The following is a 19,328-nucleotide window of genomic DNA, read 5'->3' on the forward strand; positions in this document are numbered from 1 at the left end:
TATTCGATGTGAGCAAATGATAGAACTTTTAGAAAACATGGAAATTAAATGGCTCAAAATAATGAGACATTTTGCGAGCTGACTCTGTTTTCTCAAACTCATCACAGGGGGCTGATGCAAGATATTACTTTCTTAAATCTTACTGTTATTGATAAGGGGAAGATGGAACTTTTTAATTGGAAATCCTTCATTAAAACAAAACTTGAGAAATCAAATTGTGTATTATGGGGACAGAAGATATGACGTTTTGAATAACAATCGTGAAATTCAGACACACATATATTTACACTCTGATTTTCTAAAGTAAATCCATAACCATAAAGTAAAATCTTTCGAAAGACGTGTCAAAGGTAATAATCTGAATTTCTCTTTCAAAGAAATTCACAATTAAATGCACTGTGTAAGTCAAGCATGTTGTCATATAAGAAATCAGCAAAAATTAACTATCTCATTACTGGTCATATAGATGAGAGAGGAAATGAACCTAACGTTTAAATTGTGGATGGGAAACAACAGTTTTTAGTTTTCAGCTTCAATACATATGTTTATGAATAATTGATTTCTTTATATAGTCTTATCGCTATCTAGACGGATATAGCTATGTATACATAGATGCATACTTATACGTTGATAAGTATCAGTATAAAACATTGACGTTATGTTTTTCCAAGAGCAAATTCTAAGAAATGGGTGAAATAGTAAATCTCATAATTCAAGTAGGTCCCACCGAGATTTGATCTCGGATCGCTGGATTCAGAGTCCAGAGTGCTAACCATTACACCATGGAACCCTCCCATACATGAGTCATTTTTCCATTGAGACAAAAGAGAGCGCATTAGTGCGGGGGCATTTCTTACATTGATGAAAGGATATCTCTGTTGAATGCTCATAGTGTAAAGAGCTATAATGTGATTTGATTCAGTTCAGATACATTCTCCATAACAATGTTAAATATGCAAACGTTTATCAGGATAGGCAAGTTATATCATAATGATCATCTTTGACTGTGTCATATTAAAACATTTTACATTTCCAAACTAATACACCCATTTCTTTGTCTCTCACATGGGCTGCGCCAAAGAGCAATGATTGGCACTTTGGACTTTGCATGCAAAGGTACCAGTCCAAATCTTGGGGGTACTATTTTATTACTCTTGACCTTTTCCATTTCTGTCATCTTTGTTTATTGATAGCTCAAATCCAACACCAGTAGGTTGAAAGAGACACTTATTGATTCCTTTCAAAACGTCCATCAGCTTGAACAAGTTACAGAAATACAAACATTATAATACGTTTACATCACATTCCTACACAAAATAGTGTGACATTAAGAAATCCTATCCTGTTTTTCTAAAATGCATTTCAGAGGCCTGATTCCCAGCATCCCTTTTTGAAGCTTTCTGCGCTATTGATAAGGCGAATTTAGCACATTTTGAAAGAGAAGTGTTCTTAAATCAAACCTAGAGAACCACAATGACGGTATCATTCAGATAGTACAAATGTTTTTTGTATATTAGTATGGAAATTGTGAAATAAAACGTTTTTCATGCTGATTTTCAACAGTCGATCTGCAATCGTGAAACATACGCTTTTGCTTGGAGGCCTCACAGGTACTGATCTAATTTTCTGTTTTAAGATTATTCACAAATCATATGATATGCTTTGTATAAATAAACTATATTGTTAGATCAAAATTGAGTAAAAAGTGACTATCTCAATTTCATGACATATAGAAGAGTAAGGAGAAGAAGCTCATGTTTCAAATGTGGAGAGGCAACAACTTTTCATTATTTTCACCTCTACTAATTATATGCATTTTTATAATGTATGTGTTTATGTTGTCCTATAAATATACAGAGACATATAGCAAGATATAGGGAGATACATACGTGTAAAGTGGATATGTACAAGTTTATAAGTAAATGAGATGTTTTTCCAATTAATAATTCTAAGAACTGAATGGAAAAGAAAATCGTAAAGTTTAGATAAGTCCCACTGTGATTTGTACTCAGATCCCGGTTTTCAGAGTCTAGAGTGCTAAGCATGATACCATCAACCCACCTGTACCAGGTTGAGCTTTTCATTTTGAGAGAAGAGATTGCATTCACGGGGGAATCTTATCTTTTATTGCAAAATCGTATCTCACATAAAAAGTACTGTTCAACAGAGTGATAGCGTTACTTGAGTCCTCTGGGCAACATCCTTCCCTAACATAGTTCAATATGCAAAAGTTGAACAGAATAGAAAGGTAATAACATTCTGTTGGTCTTTGACTGCAGAACATTAAAAACTTTGAAATGTTCACATTGCTGCAGCAATCTGCTCCCTTGTCACATGGGAGGTTCCATGGTGTAGTGGTTAGCACTTTGGACTTTGAATCCAAGGATCCGAGTTCAAATCTCGGTGGGACCACTTTCATGACTGTTGATCAAATCTTTTTTTGTCAAGTGTATTCATAAATATCACAAATCTAACACGGGTAGAGTGAAACATTAATTTATTGATTGTATTCTGAAAGTCTATTCGATGTGAGCAAATGATAGAACTTTTAGAAAACATGGAAATTAAATGGCTCAAAATAATGAGACATTTTGCGAGCTGACTCTGTTTTCTCAAACTCATCACAGGGGGCTGATGCAAGAAATTACTTTCTTAAATCTTACTGTTATTGATAAGGGGAAGATGGAACTTTTTAATTGGAAATCCTTCATTAAAACAAAACTTGAGAAATCAAATTGTGTATTATGGGGACAGAAGATATGACGTTTTGAATGACAATCGTGAAATTCAGACACACATATATTTACACTCTGATTTTCTAAAGTAAATCCATAACCATAAAGTAAAATCTTTCGAAAGACGTGTCAAAGGTAATAATCTGAATTTCTCTTTCAAAGAAATTCACAATTAAATGCACTGTGTAAGTCAAGCATGTTGTCATATAAGAAATCAGCAAAAATTAACTATCTCATTACTGGTCATATAGATGAGAGAGGAAATGAACCTAACGTTTAAATTGTGGATGGGAAACAACAGTTTTTAGTTTTCAGCTTCAATACATATGTTTATGAATAATTGATTTCTTTATATAGTCTTATCGCTATCTAGACGGATATAGCTATGTATACATAGATGCATACTTATACGTTGATAAGTATCAGTATAAAACATTGACGTTATGTTTTTCCAAGAGCAAATTCTAAGAAATGGGTGAAATAGTAAATCTCATAATTCAAGTAGGTCCCACCGAGATTTGATCTCGGATCGCTGGATTCAGAGTCCAGAGTGCTAACCATTACACCATGGAACCCTCCCATACATGAGTCATTTTTCCATTGAGACAAAAGAGAGCGCATTAGTGCGGGGGCATTTCTTACATTGATGAAAGGATATCTCTGTTGAATGCTCATAGTGTAAAGAGCTATAATGTGATTTGATTCAGTTCAGATACATTCTCCATAACAGTGTTAAATATGCAAACGTTTATCAGGATAGGCAAGTTATATCATAATGATCATCTTTGACTGTGTCATATTAAAACATTTTACATTTCCAAACTAATACACCCATTTCTTTGTCTCTCACATGGGCTGCGCCAAAGAGCAATGATTGGCACTTTGGACTTTGCATGCAAAGGTACCAGTCCAAATCTTGGGGGTACTATTTTATTACTCTTGACCTTTTCCATTTCTGTCATCTTTGTTTATTGATAGCTCAAATCCAACACCAGTAGGTTGAAAGAGACACTTATTGATTCCTTTCAAAACGTCCATCAGCTTGAACAAGTTACAGAAATACAAACATTATAATACGTTTACATCACATTCCTACACAAAATAGTGTGACATTAAGAAATCCTATCCTGTTTTTCTGAAATGCATTTCAGAGGCCTGATTCCCAGCATCCCTTTTTGAAGCTTTCTGCGCTATTGATAAGGCGAATTTAGCACATTTTGAAAGAGAAGTGTTCTTAAATCAAACCTAGAGAACCACAATGACGGTATCATTCAGATAGTACAAATGTTTTTTGTATATTAGTATGGAAATTGTGAAATAAAACGTTTTTCATGCTGATTTTCAACAGTCGATCTGCAATCGTGAAACATACGCTTTTGCTTGGAGGCCTCACAGGTACTGATCTAATTTTCTGTTTTAAGATTATTCACAAATCATATGATATGCTTTGTATAAATCAACTATATTGTTAGATCAAAATTGAGTAAAAAGTGACTATCTCAATTTCATGACATATAGAAGAGTAAGGAGAAGAAGCTCATGTTTCAAATGTGGAGAGGCAACAACTTTTCATTATTTTCACCTCTACTAATTATATGCATTTTTATAATGTATGTGTTTATGTTGTCCTATAAATATACAGAGACATATAGCAAGATATAGGGAGATACATACGTGTAAAGTGGATATGTACAAGTTTATAAGTAAATGAGATGTTTTTCCAATTAATAATTCTAAGAACTGAATGGAAAAGAAAATCGTAAAGTTTAGATAAGTCCCACTGTGATTTGTACTCAGATCCCGGTTTTCAGAGTCTAGAGTGCTAAGCATGATACCATCAACCCACCTGTACCAGGTTGAGCTTTTCATTTTGAGAGAAGAGATTGCATTCACGGGGGAATCTTATCTTTTATTGCAAAATCGTATCTCACATAAAAAGTACTGTTCAACAGAGTGATAGCGTTACTTGAGTCCTCTGGGCAACATCCTTCCCTAACATAGTTCAATATGCAAAAGTTGAACAGAATAGAAAGGTAATAACATTCTGTTGGTCTTTGACTGTAGAACATTAAAAACTTTGAAATGTTCACATTGCTGCAGCAATTTGCTCCCTTGTCACATGGGAGGTTCCATGGTGTAGTGGTTAGCACTTTGGACTTTGAATCCAAGGATCCGAGTTCAAATCTTGGTGGGACCACTTTCATGACTGTTGATCAAATCTTTTTTTGTCAAGCGTATTCATAAATATCACAAATCTAACACGGGTAGAGTGAAACATTAATTTATTGATTGTATTCTGAAAGTCTATTCGATGTGAGCAAATGATAGAACTTTTAGAAAACATGGAAATTAAATGGCTCAAAATAATGAGACATTTTGCGAGCTGACTCTGTTTTCTCAAACTCATCACAGGGGGCTGATGCAAGATATTACTTTCTTAAATCTTACTGTTATTGATAAGGGGAAGATGGAACTTTTTAATTGGAAATCCTTCATTAAAACAAAACTTGAGAAATCAAATTGTGTATTATGGGGACAGAAGATATGACGTTTTGAATAACAATCGTGAAATTCAGACACACATATATTTACACTCTGATTTTCTAAAGTAAATCCATAACCATAAAGTAAAATCTTTCGAAAGACGTGTCAAAGGTAATAATCTGAATTTCTCTTTCAAAGAAATTCACAATTAAATGCACTGTGTAAGTCAAGCATGTTGTCATATAAGAAATCAGCAAAAATTAACTATCTCATTACTGGTCATATAGATGAGAGAGGAAATGAACCTAACGTTTAAATTGTGGATGGGAAACAACAGTTTTTAGTTTTCAGCTTCAATACATATGTTTATGAATAATTGATTTCTTTATATAGTCTTATCGCTATCTAGACGGATATAGCTATGTATACATAGATGCATACTTATACGTTGATAAGTATCAGTATAAAACATTGACGTTATGTTTTTCCAAGAGCAAATTCTAAGAAATGGGTGAAATAGTAAATCTCATAATTCAAGTAGGTCCCACCGAGATTTGATCTCGGATCGCTGGATTCAGAGTCCAGAGTGCTAACCATTACACCATGGAACCCTCCCATACATGAGTCATTTTTCCATTGAGACAAAAGAGAGCGCATTAGTGCGGGGGCATTTCTTACATTGATGAAAGGATATCTCTGTTGAATGCTCATAGTGTAAAGAGCTATAATGTGATTTGATTCAGTTCAGATACATTCTCCATAACAATGTTAAATATGCAAACGTTTATCAGGATAGGCAAGTTATATCATAATGATCATCTTTGACTGTGTCATATTAAAACATTTTACATTTCCAAACTAATACACCCATTTCTTTGTCTCTCACATGGGCTGCGCCAAAGAGCAATGATTGGCACTTTGGACTTTGCATGCAAAGGTACCAGTCCAAATCTTGGGGGTACTATTTTATTACTCTTGACCTTTTCCATTTCTGTCATCTTTGTTTATTGATAGCTCAAATCCAACACCAGTAGGTTGAAAGAGACACTTATTGATTCCTTTCAAAACGTCCATCAGCTTGAACAAGTTACAGAAATACAAACATTATAATACGTTTACATCACATTCCTACACAAAATAGTGTGACATTAAGAAATCCTATCCTGTTTTTCTAAAATGCATTTCAGAGGCCTGATTCCCAGCATCCCTTTTTGAAGCTTTCTGCGCTATTGATAAGGCGAATTTAGCACATTTTGAAAGAGAAGTGTTCTTAAATCAAACCTAGAGAACCACAATGACGGTATCATTCAGATAGTACAAATGTTTTTTGTATATTAGTATGGAAATTGTGAAATAAAACGTTTTTCATGCTGATTTTCAACAGTCGATCTGCAATCGTGAAACATACGCTTTTGCTTGGAGGCCTCACAGGTACTGATCTAATTTTCTGTTTTAAGATTATTCACAAATCATATGATATGCTTTGTATAAATAAACTATATTGTTAGATCAAAATTGAGTAAAAAGTGACTATCTCAATTTCATGACATATAGAAGAGTAAGGAGAAGAAGCTCATGTTTCAAATGTGGAGAGGCAACAACTTTTCATTATTTTCACCTCTACTAATTATATGCATTTTTATAATGTATGTGTTTATGTTGTCCTATAAATATACAGAGACATATAGCAAGATATAGGGAGATACATACGTGTAAAGTGGATATGTACAAGTTTATAAGTAAATGAGATGTTTTTCCAATTAATAATTCTAAGAACTGAATGGAAAAGAAAATCGTAAAGTTTAGATAAGTCCCACTGTGATTTGTACTCAGATCCCGGTTTTCAGAGTCTAGAGTGCTAAGCATGATACCATCAACCCACCTGTACCAGGTTGAGCTTTTCATTTTGAGAGAAGAGATTGCATTCACGGGGGAATCTTATCTTTTATTGCAAAATCGTATCTCACATAAAAAGTACTGTTCAACAGAGTGATAGCGTTACTTGAGTCCTCTGGGCAACATCCTTCCCTAACATAGTTCAATATGCAAAAGTTGAACAGAATAGAAAGGTAATAACATTCTGTTGGTCTTTGACTGCAGAACATTAAAAACTTTGAAATGTTCACATTGCTGCAGCAATCTGCTCCCTTGTCACATGGGAGGTTCCATGGTGTAGTGGTTAGCACTTTGGACTTTGAATCCAAGGATCCGAGTTCAAATCTCGGTGGGACCACTTTCATGACTGTTGATCAAATCTTTTTTTGTCAAGTGTATTCATAAATATCACAAATCTAACACGGGTAGAGTGAAACATTAATTTATTGATTGTATTCTGAAAGTCTATTCGATGTGAGCAAATGATAGAACTTTTAGAAAACATGGAAATTAAATGGCTCAAAATAATGAGACATTTTGCGAGCTGACTCTGTTTTCTCAAACTCATCACAGGGGGCTGATGCAAGAAATTACTTTCTTAAATCTTACTGTTATTGATAAGGGGAAGATGGAACTTTTTAATTGGAAATCCTTCATTAAAACAAAACTTGAGAAATCAAATTGTGTATTATGGGGACAGAAGATATGACGTTTTGAATAACAATCGTGAAATTCAGACACACATATATTTACACTCTGATTTTCTAAAGTAAATCCATAACCATAAAGTAAAATCTTTCGAAAGACGTGTCAAAGGTAATAATCTGAATTTCTCTTTCAAAGAAATTCACAATTAAATGCACTGTGTAAGTCAAGCATGTTGTCATATAAGAAATCAGCAAAAATTAACTATCTCATTACTGGTCATATAGATGAGAGAGGAAATGAACCTAACGTTTAAATTGTGGATGGGAAACAACAGTTTTTAGTTTTCAGCTTCAATACATATGTTTATGAATAATTGATTTCTTTATATAGTCTTATCGCTATCTAGACGGATATAGCTATGTATACATAGATGCATACTTATACGTTGATAAGTATCAGTATAAAACATTGACGTTATGTTTTTCCAAGAGCAAATTCTAAGAAATGGGTGAAATAGTAAATCTCATAATTCAAGTAGGTCCCACCGAGATTTGATCTCGGATCGCTGGATTCAGAGTCCAGAGTGCTAACCATTACACCATGGAACCCTCCCATACATGAGTCATTTTTCCATTGAGACAAAAGAGAGCGCATTAGTGCGGGGGCATTTCTTACATTGATGAAAGGATATCTCTGTTGAATGCTCATAGTGTAAAGAGCTATAATGTGATTTGATTCAGTTCAGATACATTCTCCATAACAGTGTTAAATATGCAAACGTTTATCAGGATAGGCAAGTTATATCATAATGATCATCTTTGACTGTGTCATATTAAAACATTTTACATTTCCAAACTAATACACCCATTTCTTTGTCTCTCACATGGGCTGCGCCAAAGAGCAATGATTGGCACTTTGGACTTTGCATGCAAAGGTACCAGTCCAAATCTTGGGGGTACTATTTTATTACTCTTGACCTTTTCCATTTCTGTCATCTTTGTTTATTGATAGCTCAAATCCAACACCAGTAGGTTGAAAGAGACACTTATTGATTCCTTTCAAAACGTCCATCAGCTTGAACAAGTTACAGAAATACAAACATTATAATACGTTTACATCACATTCCTACACAAAATAGTGTGACATTAAGAAATCCTATCCTGTTTTTCTGAAATGCATTTCAGAGGCCTGATTCCCAGCATCCCTTTTTGAAGCTTTCTGCGCTATTGATAAGGCGAATTTAGCACATTTTGAAAGAGAAGTGTTCTTAAATCAAACCTAGAGAACCACAATGACGGTATCATTCAGATAGTACAAATGTTTTTTGTATATTAAATGTAAATGTAAAATACTTGTAAAGCGCACAGCTGCCCCAGCAACGGGGCGTCCCAGCGCTGTATAACTCTGGGGAACCCGTCCTGGCTTTCCCTGTGGGATGGTCCCTGCTGGGAGTCCCCAAGGTGGAGCCAGGCATCCCCGGAATTGGTGGGGCCGTTGTGGAGATTAGACAAGCTAATGCCCAGAGTTGCTGAGTGTGATCCCTGATTAGAGTAAGCACCGAAGCAAGAACTATCGAGTCCGCTGACCAAGGTCCACGACCCTGCCGCGTCGGGAATCAAACCCTGGTCCCGGGCCGACTTCTGCTCTCGGGTCTGCCGCCTCTAACCAGTGAGCCACACTACTCCACGTATTAGTATGGAAATTGTGAAATAAAACGTTTTTCATGCTGATTTTCAACAGTCGATCTGCAATCGTGAAACATACGCTTTTGCTTGGAGGCCTCACAGGTACTGATCTAATTTTCTCTTTTAAGATTATTCACAAATCATATGATATGCTTTGTATAAATCAACTATATTGTTAGATCAAAATTGAGTAAAAAGTGACTATCTCAATTTCATGACATATAGAAGAGTAAGGAGAAGAAGCTCATGTTTCAAATGTGGAGAGGCAACAACTTTTCATTATTTTCACCTCTACTAATTATATGCATTTTTATAATGTATGTGTTTATGTTGTCCTATAAATATACAGAGACATATAGCAAGATATAGGGAGATACATACGTGTAAAGTGGATATGTACAAGTTTATAAGTAAATGAGATGTTTTTCCAATTAATAATTCTAAGAACTGAATGGAAAAGAAAATCGTAAAGTTTAGATAAGTCCCACTGTGATTTGTACTCAGATCCCGGTTTTCAGAGTCTAGAGTGCTAAGCATGATACCATCAACCCACCTGTACCAGGTTGAGCTTTTCATTTTGAGAGAAGAGATTGCATTCACGGGGGAATCTTATCTTTTATTGCAAAATCGTATCTCACATAAAAAGTACTGTTCAACAGAGTGATAGCGTTACTTGAGTCCTCTGGGCAACATCCTTCCCTAACATAGTTCAATATGCAAAAGTTGAACAGAATAGAAAGGTAATAACATTCTGTTGGTCTTTGACTGTAGAACATTAAAAACTTTGAAATGTTCACATTGCTGCAGCAATTTGCTCCCTTGTCACATGGGAGGTTCCATGGTGTAGTGGTTAGCACTTTGGACTTTGAATCCAAGGATCCGAGTTCAAATCTCGGTGGGACCACTTTCATGACTGTTGATCAAATCTTTTTTTGTCAAGTGTATTCATAAATATCACAAATCTAACACGGGTAGAGTGAAACATTAATTTATTGATTGTATTCTGAAAGTCTATTCGATGTGAGCAAATGATAGAACTTTTAGAAAACATGGAAATTAAAAGGCTCAAAATAATGAGACATTTTGCGAGCTGACTCTGTTTTCTCAAACTCATCACAGGGGGCTGATGCAAGATATTACTTTCTTAAATCTTACTGTTATTGATAAGGGGAAGATGGAACTTTTTAATTGGAAATCCTTCATTAAAACAAAACTTGAGGAATCAAATTGTGTATTATGGGGACAGAAGATATGACGTTTTGAATAACAATCGTGAAATTCAGACACACATATATTTACACTCTGATTTTCTAAAGTAAATCCATAACCATAAAGTAAAATCTTTCGAAAGACGTGTCAAAGGTAATAATCTGAATTTCTCTTTCAAAGAAATTCACAATTAAATGCACTGTGTAAGTCAAGCATGTTGTCATATAAGAAATCAGCAAAAATTAACTATCTCATTACTGGTCATATAGATGAGAGAGGAAATGAACCTAACGTTTAAATTGTGGATGGGAAACAACAGTTTTTAGTTTTCAGCTTCAATACATATGTTTATGAATAATTGATTTCTTTATATAGTCTTATCGCTATCTAGACGGATATAGCTATGCATACATAGATGCATACTTATACGTTGATAAGTATCAGTATAAAACATTGACGTTATGTTTTTCCAAGACCAAATTCTAAGAAATGGGTGAAATAGTAAATCTCATAATTCAAGTAGGTCCCACCGAGATTTGATCTCGGATCGCTGGATTCAGAGTACAGAGTGCTAACCATTACACCATGGAACCCTCCCATACATGAGTCATTTTTCCATTGAGACAAAAGAGAGCGCATTAGTGCGGGGGCATTTCTTACATTGATGAAAGGATATCTCTGTTGAATGCTCATAGTGTAAAGAGCTATAATGTGATTTGATTCTGTTCAGATACATTCTCCATAACAGTGTTAAATATGCAAACGTTTATCAGGATAGGCAAGTTATATCATAATGATCATCTTTGACTGTGTCATATTAAAACATTTTACATTTCCAAACTAATACACCCATTTCTTTGTCTCTCACATGGGCTGCGCCAAAGAGCAATGATTGGCACTTTGGACTTTGCATGCAAAGGTACCAGTCCAAATCTTGGGGGTACTATTTTATTACTCTTGACCTTTTCCATTTCTGTCATCTTTGTTTATTGATAGCTCAAATCCAACACCAGTAGGTTGAAAGAGACAATTATTGATTCCTTTCAAAACGTCCATCAGCTTGAACAAGTTACAGAAATACAAACATTATAATACGTTTACATCACATTCCTACACAAAATAGTGTGACATTAAGAAATCCTATCCTGTTTTTCTGAAATGCATTTCAGAGGCCTGATTCCCAGCATCCCTTTTTGAAGCTTTCTGCGCTATTGATAAGGCGAATTTAGCAAATTTTGAAAGAGAAGTGTTCTTAAATCAAACCTAGAGAACCACAATGACGGTATCATTCAGATAGTACAAATGTTTTTTGTATATTAGTATGGAAATTGTGAAATAAAACGTTTTTCATGCTGATTTTCAACAGTCGATCTGCAATCGTGAAACATACGCTTTTGCTTGGAGGCCTCACAGGTACTGATCTAATTTTCTGTTTTAAGATTATTCACAAATCTTATGATATGCTTTGTATAAATTAACTATATTGTTAGATCAAAATTGAGTAAAAAGTGACTATCTCAATTTCATGACATATAGAAGAGTAAGGAGAAGAAGCTCATGTTTCAAATGTGGATAGGCAACAACTTTTCATTGTTTTCACCTCTACTAATTATATGCATTTTTATAATGTATGTGTTTATGTTGTCCTATAAATATACAGAGACATATAGCAAGATATAGGGAGATACATACGTGTAAAGTGGATATGTACAAGTTTATAAGTAAATGAGATGTTTTTCCAGTTAATAATTCCAAGAACTGAATGGAAAAGAAAATCGTAAAGTTTAGATAAGTCCCACTGTGATTTGTACTCAGATCCCGGTTTTCAGAGTCTAGAGTGCTAAGCATGATACCATCAACCCACCTGTACCAGGTTGAGCTTTTCATTTTGAGAGAAGAGATTGCATTCACGGGGGAATCTTATCTTTTATTGCAAAATCGTATCTCACATAAAAAGTACTGTTCAACAGAGTGATAGCGTTACTTGAGTCCTCTGGGCAACATCCTTCCCTAACATAGTTCAATATGCAAAAGTTGAACAGAATAGAAAGGTAATAACATTCTGTTGGTCTTTGACTGTAGAACATTAAAAACTTTGAAATGTTCACATTGCTGCAGCAATTTGCTCCCTTGTCACATGGGAGGTTCCATGGTGTAGTGGTTAGCACTTTGGACTTTGAATCCAAGGATCCGAGTTCAAATCTCGGTGGGACCACTTTCATGACTGTTGATCAAATCTTTTTTTGTCAAGTGTATTCATAAATATCACAAATCTAACACGGGTAGAGTGAAACATTAATTTATTGATTGTATTCTGAAAGTCTATTCGATGTGAGCAAATGATAGAACTTTTAGAAAACATGGAAATTAAATGGCTCAAAATAATGAGACATTTTGCGAGCTGACTCTGTTTTCTCAAACTCATCACAGGGGGCTGATGCAAGATATTACTTTCTTAAATCTTACTGTTATTGATAAGGGGAAGATGGAACTTTTTAATTGGAAATCCTTCATTAAAACAAAACTTGAGGAATCAAATTGTGTATTATGGGGACAGAAGATATGACGTTTTGAATAACAATCGTGAAATTCAGACACACATATATTTACACTCTGATTTTCTAAAGTAAATCCATAACCATAAAGTAAAATCTTTCGAAAGACGTGTCAAAGGTAATAATCTGAATTTCTCTTTCAAAGAAATTCACAATTAAATGCACTGTGTAAGTCAAGCATGTTGTCATATAAGAAATCAGCAAAAATTAACTATCTCATTACTGGTCATATAGATGAGAGAGGAAATGAACCTAACGTTTAAATTGTGGATGGGAAACAACAGTTTTTAGTTTTCAGCTTCAATACATATGTTTATGAATAATTGATTTCTTTATATAGTCTTATCGCTATCTAGACGGATATAGCTATGTATACATAGATGCATACTTATACGTTGATAAGTATCAGTATAAAACATTGACGTTATGTTTTTCCAAGAGCAAATTCTAAGAAATGGGTGAAATAGTAAATCTCATAATTCAAGTAGGTCCCACCGAGATTTGATCTCGGATCGCTGGATTCAGAGTCCAGAGTGCTAACCATTACACCATGGAACCCTCCCATACATGAGTAATTTTTCCATTGAGACAAAAGAGAGCGCATTAGTGCGGGGGCATTTCTTACATTGATGAAAGGATATCTCTGTTGAATGCTCATAGTGTAAAGAGCTATAATGTGATTTGATTCAGTTCAGATACATTCTCCATAACAGTGTTAAATATGCAAACGTTTATCAGGATAGGCAAGTTATATCATAATGATCATCTTTGACTGTGTCATATTAAAACATTTTACATTTCCAAACTAATACACCCATTTCTTTGTCTCTCACATGGGCTGCGCCAAAGAGCAATGATTGGCACTTTGGACTTTGCATGCATAGGTACCAGTCCAAATCTTGGGGGTACTATTTTATTACTCTTGACCTTTTCCATTTCTGTCATCTTTGTTTATTGATAGCTCAAATCCAACACCAGTAGGTTGAAAGAGACAATTATTGATTCCTTTCAAAACGTCCATCAGCTTGAACAAGTTACAGAAATACAAACATTATAATACGTTTACATCACATTCCTACACAAAATAGTGTGACATTAAGAAATCCTATCCTGTTTTTCTGAAATGCATTTCAGAGGCCTGATTCCCAGCATCCCTTTTTGAAGCTTTCTGCGCTATTGATAAGGCGAATTTAGCACATTTTGAAAGAGAAGTGTTCTTAAATCAAACCTAGAGAACCACAATGACAGTATCATTCAGATAGTACAAATGTTTTTTGTATATTAGTATGGAAATTGTGAAATAAAACGTTTTTCATGCTGATTTTCAACAGTCGATCTGCAATCGTGAAACATACGCTTTTGCTTGGAGGCCTCACAGGTACTGATCTAATTTTCTCTTTTAAGATTATTCACAAATCATATGATATGCTTTGTATAAATCAACTATATTGTTAGATCAAAATTGAGTAAAAACTGACTATCTCAATTTCATGACATATAGAAGAGTAAGGAGAAGAAGCTCATGTTTCAAATGTGGAGAGGCAACAACTTTTCATTATTTTCACCTCTACTAATTATATGCATTTTTATAATGTATGTGTTTATGTTGTCCTATAAATATACAGAGACATATAGCAAGATATAGGGAGATACATACGTGTAAAGTGGATATGTACAAGTTTATAAGTAAATGAGATGTTTTTCCAATTAATAATTCTAAGAACTGAATGGAAAAGAAAATCGTAAAGTTTAGATAAGTCCCACTGTGATTTGTACTCAGATCCCGGTTTTCAGAGTCTAGAGTGCTAAGCATGATACCATCAACCCAACTGTACCAGGTTGAGCTTTTCATTTTGAGAGAAGAGATTGCATTCACGGGGGAATCTTATCTTTTATTGCAAAATCGTATCTCACATAAAAAGTACTGTTCAACAGAGTGATAGCGTTACTTGAGTCCTCTGGGCAACATCCTTCCCTAACATAGTTCAATATGCAAAAGTTGAACAGAATAGAAAGGTAATAACATTCTGTTGGTCTTTGACTGTAGAACATTAAAAACTTTGAAATGTTCACATTGCTGCAGCAATTTGCTCCCTTGTCACATGGGAGGTTCCATGGTGTAGTGGTTAGCACTTTGGACTTTGAATCCAAGGATCCGAGTTCAAATCTCGGTGGGACCACTTTCATGACTGTTGATCAAATCTTTTTTTGTCAAGTGTATTCATAAATATCACAAATCTAACACGGGTAGAGTGAAACATTAATTTATTGATTGTATTCTGAAAGTCTATTCGATGTGAGCAAATGATAGAACTTTTAGAAAACATGGAAATTAAATGGCTCAAAATAATGAGACATTTTGCCAGCTGACTCTGTTTTCTCAAACTCATCACAGGGGGCTGATGCAAGATATTACTTTCTTAAATCTTACTGTTATTGATAAGGGGAAGATGGAACTTTTTAAATGGAAATCCTTCATTAAAACAAAACTTGAGGAATCAAATTGTGTATTATGGGGACAGAAGATATGACGTTTTGAATAACAATCGTGAAATTCAGACACACATATATTTACACTCTGATTTTCTAAAGTAAATCCATAACCATAAAGTAAAATCTTTCGAAAGACGTGTCAAAGGTAATAATCTGAATTTCTCTTTCAAAGAAATTCACAATTAAATGCACTGTGTAAGTCAAGCATGTTGTCATATAAGAAATCAGCAAAAATTAACTATCTCATTACTGGTCATATAGATGAGAGAGGAAATGAACCTAACGTTTAAATTGTGGATGGGAAACAACAGTTTTTAGTTTTCAGCTTCAATACATATGTTTATGAATAATTGATTTCTTTATATAGTCTTATCGCTATCTAGACGGATATAGCTATGTATACATAGATGCATACTTATACGTTGATAAGTATCAGTATAAAACATTGACGTTATGTTTTTCCAAGACCAAATTCTAAGAAATGGGTGAAATAGTAAATCTCATAATTCAAGTAGGTCCCACCGAGATTTGATCTCGGATCGCTGGATTCAGAGTCCAGAGTGCTAACCATTACACCATGGAACCCTCCCATACATGAGTCATTTTTCCATTGAGACAAAAGAGAGCGCATTAGTGCGGGGGCATTTCTTACATTGATGAAAGGATATCTCTGTTGAATGCTCATAGTGTAAAGAGCTATAATGTGATTTGATTCTGTTCAGATACATTCTCCATAACAGTGTTAAATATGCAAACGTTTATCAGGATAGGCAAGTTATATCATAATGATCATCTTTGACTGTGTCATATTAAAACATTTTACATTTCCAAACTAATACACCCATTTCTTTGTCTCTCACATGGGCTGCGCCAAAGAGCAATGATTGGCACTTTGGACTTTGCATGCAAAGGTACCAGTCCAAATCTTGGGGGTACTATTTTATTACTCTTGACCTTTTCCATTTCTGTCATCTTTGTTTATTGATAGCTCAAATCCAACACCAGTAGGTTGAAAGAGACACTTATTGATTCCTTTCAAATTGTCCATCAGCTTGAACAAGTTACAGAAATACAAACATTATAATACGTTTACATCACATTCCTACACAAAATAGTGTGACATTAAGAAATCCTATCCTGTTTTTCTGAAATGCATTTCAGAGGCCTGATTCCCAGCATCCCTTTTTGAAGCTTTCTGCGCTATTGATAAGGCGAATTTAGCACATTTTGAAAGAGAAGTGTTCTTAAATCAAACCTAGAGAACCACAATGACGGTATCATTCAGATAGTACAATTTTTTTTTGTATATTAGTATGGAAATTGTGAAATAAAACGTTTTTCATGCTGATTTTCAACAGTCGATCTGCAATCGTGAAACATACGCTTTTGCTTGGAGGCCTCACAGGTACTGATCTATTTTTCTCTTTTAAGATTATTCACAAATCATATGATATGCTTTGTATAAATCAACTATATTGTTAGATCAAAATTGAGTAAAAAGTGACTATCTCAATTTCATGACATATAGAAGAGTAAGGAGAAGAAGCTCATGTTTCAAATGTGGAGAGGCAACAACTTTTCATTATTTTCACCTCTACTAATTATATGCATTTTTATAATGTATGTGTTTATGTTGTCCTATAAATATACAGAGACATATAGCAAGATATAGGGAGATACATACGTGTAAAGTGGATATGTACAAGTTTATAAGTAAATGAGATGTTTTTCCAATTAATAATTCTAAGAACTGAATGGAAAAGAAAATCGTAAAGTTTAGATAAGTCCCACTGTGATTTGTACTCAGATCCCGGTTTTCAGAGTCTAGAGTGCTAAGCATGATACCATCAAACCACCTGTACCAGGTTGAGCTTTTCATTTTGAGAGAAGAGATTGCATTCACGGGGGAATCTTATCTTTTATTGCAAAATCGTATCTCACATAAAAAGTACTGTTCAACAGAGTGATAGCGTTACTTGAGTCCTCTGGGCAACATCCTTCCCTAACATAGTTCAATATGCAAAAGTTGAACAGAATAGAAAGGTAATAACATTCTGTTGGTCTTTGACTGTAGAACATTAAAAACTTTGAAATGTTCACATTGCTGCAGCAATTTGCTCCCTTGTCACATGGGAGGTTCCATGGTGTAGTGGTTAGCACTTTGGACTTTGAATCCAAGAATCCGAGTTCAAATCTCGGTGGGACCACTTTCATGACTGTTGATCAAATCTTTTTTTGTCAAGTGTATTCATAAATATCACAAATCTAACACGGGTAGAGTGAAACATTAATTTATTGATTGTATTCTGAAAGTCTATTCGATGTGAGCAAATGATAGAACTTTTAGAAAACATGGAAATTAAATGGCTCAAAATAATGAGACATTTTGCCAGCTGACTCTGTTTTCTCAAACTCATCACAGGGGGCTGATGCAAGATATTACTTTCTTAAATCTTACTGTTATTGATAAGGGGAAGATGGAACTTTTTAATTGGAAATCCTTCATTAAAACAAAACTTGAGGAATCAAATTGTGTATTATGGGGACAGAAGATATGACGTTTTGAATAACAATCGTGAAAATCAGACACACATATATTTACACTCTGATTTTCTAAAGTAAATCCATAACCATAAAGTAAAATCTTTCGAAAGACGTGTCAAAGGTAATAATCTGAATTTCTCTTTCAAAGAAATTCACAATTAAATGCACTATGTAAGTCAAGCATGTTGTCATATAAGAAATCAGCAAAAATTAACTATCTCATTACTGGTCATATAGATGAGAGAGGAAATGAACCTAATGTTTAAATTGTGGATGGGAAACAACAGTTTTTAGTTTTCAGCTTCAATACATATGTTTATGAATATTTGATTTCTTTATATAGTCTTATCGCTATCTAGACGGATATAGCTATGTATACATAGATGCATACTTATACGTTGATAAGTATCAGTATAAAACATTGACGTTATGTTTTTCCAAGACCAAATTCTAAGAAATGGGTGAAATAGTAAATCTCATAATTCAAGTAGGTCCCACCGAGATTTGATCTCGGATCGCTGGATTCAGAGTCCAGAGTGCTAACCATTACACCATGGAACCCTCCCATACATGAGTCATTTTTCCATTGAGACAAAAGAGAGCGCATTAGTGTGGGGGCATTTCTTACATTGATGAAAGGATATCTCTGTTGAATGCTCATAGTGTAAAGAGCTATAATGTGATTTGATTCTGTTCAGATACATTCTCCATAACAGTGTTAAATATGCAAACGTTTATCAGGATAGGCAAGTTATATCATAATGATCATCTTTTACTGTGTCATATTAAAACATTTTACATTTCCAAACTAATACACCCATTTCTTTGTCTCTCACATGGGCTGCGCCAAAGAGCAATGATTGGCACTTTGGACTTTGCATGCAAAGGTACCAGTCCAAATCTTGGGGGTACTATTTTATTACTCTTGACCTTTTCCATTTCTGTCATCTTTGTTTATTGATAGCTCAAATCCAACACCAGTAGGTTGAAAGAGACACTTATTGATTCCTTTCAAAACGTCCATCAGCTTGAACAAGTTACAGAAATACAAACATTATAATACGTTTACATCACATTCCTACACAAAATAGTGTGACATT

The 19,328-nt window shown here is 34.4% G+C and overlaps 15 non-coding genes across 15 annotated transcripts; 7 read left to right on the top strand and 8 right to left on the bottom strand.

The window, feature by feature from the left end:
* Positions 1–718: 718 nt before the first annotated feature.
* Positions 719–790, bottom strand: TRNAQ-CUG (transfer RNA glutamine (anticodon CUG)). The gene has a single exon. It is a non-coding gene; the product is annotated as a tRNA-Gln (tRNA).
* Positions 791–2,340: 1,550 nt separating this feature from the next.
* TRNAQ-UUG (transfer RNA glutamine (anticodon UUG)) lies at positions 2,341–2,412 on the top strand. The gene has a single exon. It is a non-coding gene; the product is annotated as a tRNA-Gln (tRNA).
* An 826-nt stretch (positions 2,413–3,238) lies between these two features.
* Positions 3,239–3,310, bottom strand: TRNAQ-CUG (transfer RNA glutamine (anticodon CUG)). The gene has a single exon. It is a non-coding gene; the product is annotated as a tRNA-Gln (tRNA).
* A 1,550-nt stretch (positions 3,311–4,860) lies between these two features.
* On the top strand, positions 4,861–4,932 carry TRNAQ-UUG (transfer RNA glutamine (anticodon UUG)). The gene has a single exon. It is a non-coding gene; the product is annotated as a tRNA-Gln (tRNA).
* Positions 4,933–5,758: 826 nt separating this feature from the next.
* On the bottom strand, positions 5,759–5,830 carry TRNAQ-CUG (transfer RNA glutamine (anticodon CUG)). The gene has a single exon. It is a non-coding gene; the product is annotated as a tRNA-Gln (tRNA).
* A 1,550-nt stretch (positions 5,831–7,380) lies between these two features.
* TRNAQ-UUG (transfer RNA glutamine (anticodon UUG)) lies at positions 7,381–7,452 on the top strand. The gene has a single exon. It is a non-coding gene; the product is annotated as a tRNA-Gln (tRNA).
* An 826-nt stretch (positions 7,453–8,278) lies between these two features.
* On the bottom strand, positions 8,279–8,350 carry TRNAQ-CUG (transfer RNA glutamine (anticodon CUG)). The gene has a single exon. It is a non-coding gene; the product is annotated as a tRNA-Gln (tRNA).
* A 1,909-nt stretch (positions 8,351–10,259) lies between these two features.
* On the top strand, positions 10,260–10,331 carry TRNAQ-UUG (transfer RNA glutamine (anticodon UUG)). Its single transcript has one exon. It is a non-coding gene; the product is annotated as a tRNA-Gln (tRNA).
* An 826-nt stretch (positions 10,332–11,157) lies between these two features.
* Positions 11,158–11,229, bottom strand: TRNAQ-CUG (transfer RNA glutamine (anticodon CUG)). The gene has a single exon. It is a non-coding gene; the product is annotated as a tRNA-Gln (tRNA).
* A 1,550-nt stretch (positions 11,230–12,779) lies between these two features.
* Positions 12,780–12,851, top strand: TRNAQ-UUG (transfer RNA glutamine (anticodon UUG)). Its single transcript has one exon. It is a non-coding gene; the product is annotated as a tRNA-Gln (tRNA).
* An 826-nt stretch (positions 12,852–13,677) lies between these two features.
* TRNAQ-CUG (transfer RNA glutamine (anticodon CUG)) lies at positions 13,678–13,749 on the bottom strand. The gene has a single exon. It is a non-coding gene; the product is annotated as a tRNA-Gln (tRNA).
* Positions 13,750–15,299: 1,550 nt separating this feature from the next.
* On the top strand, positions 15,300–15,371 carry TRNAQ-UUG (transfer RNA glutamine (anticodon UUG)). Its single transcript has one exon. It is a non-coding gene; the product is annotated as a tRNA-Gln (tRNA).
* An 826-nt stretch (positions 15,372–16,197) lies between these two features.
* On the bottom strand, positions 16,198–16,269 carry TRNAQ-CUG (transfer RNA glutamine (anticodon CUG)). Its single transcript has one exon. It is a non-coding gene; the product is annotated as a tRNA-Gln (tRNA).
* A 1,550-nt stretch (positions 16,270–17,819) lies between these two features.
* Positions 17,820–17,891, top strand: TRNAQ-UUG (transfer RNA glutamine (anticodon UUG)). Its single transcript has one exon. It is a non-coding gene; the product is annotated as a tRNA-Gln (tRNA).
* Positions 17,892–18,717: 826 nt separating this feature from the next.
* Positions 18,718–18,789, bottom strand: TRNAQ-CUG (transfer RNA glutamine (anticodon CUG)). The gene has a single exon. It is a non-coding gene; the product is annotated as a tRNA-Gln (tRNA).
* Between the last annotated feature and the right edge of the window lie 539 nt (positions 18,790–19,328).

Source organism: Lissotriton helveticus, chromosome 4_1, assembly GCF_964261635.1.
Source record: "Lissotriton helveticus chromosome 4_1, aLisHel1.1, whole genome shotgun sequence".
Lineage (NCBI taxonomy): Eukaryota > Metazoa > Chordata > Amphibia > Caudata > Salamandridae > Lissotriton > Lissotriton helveticus.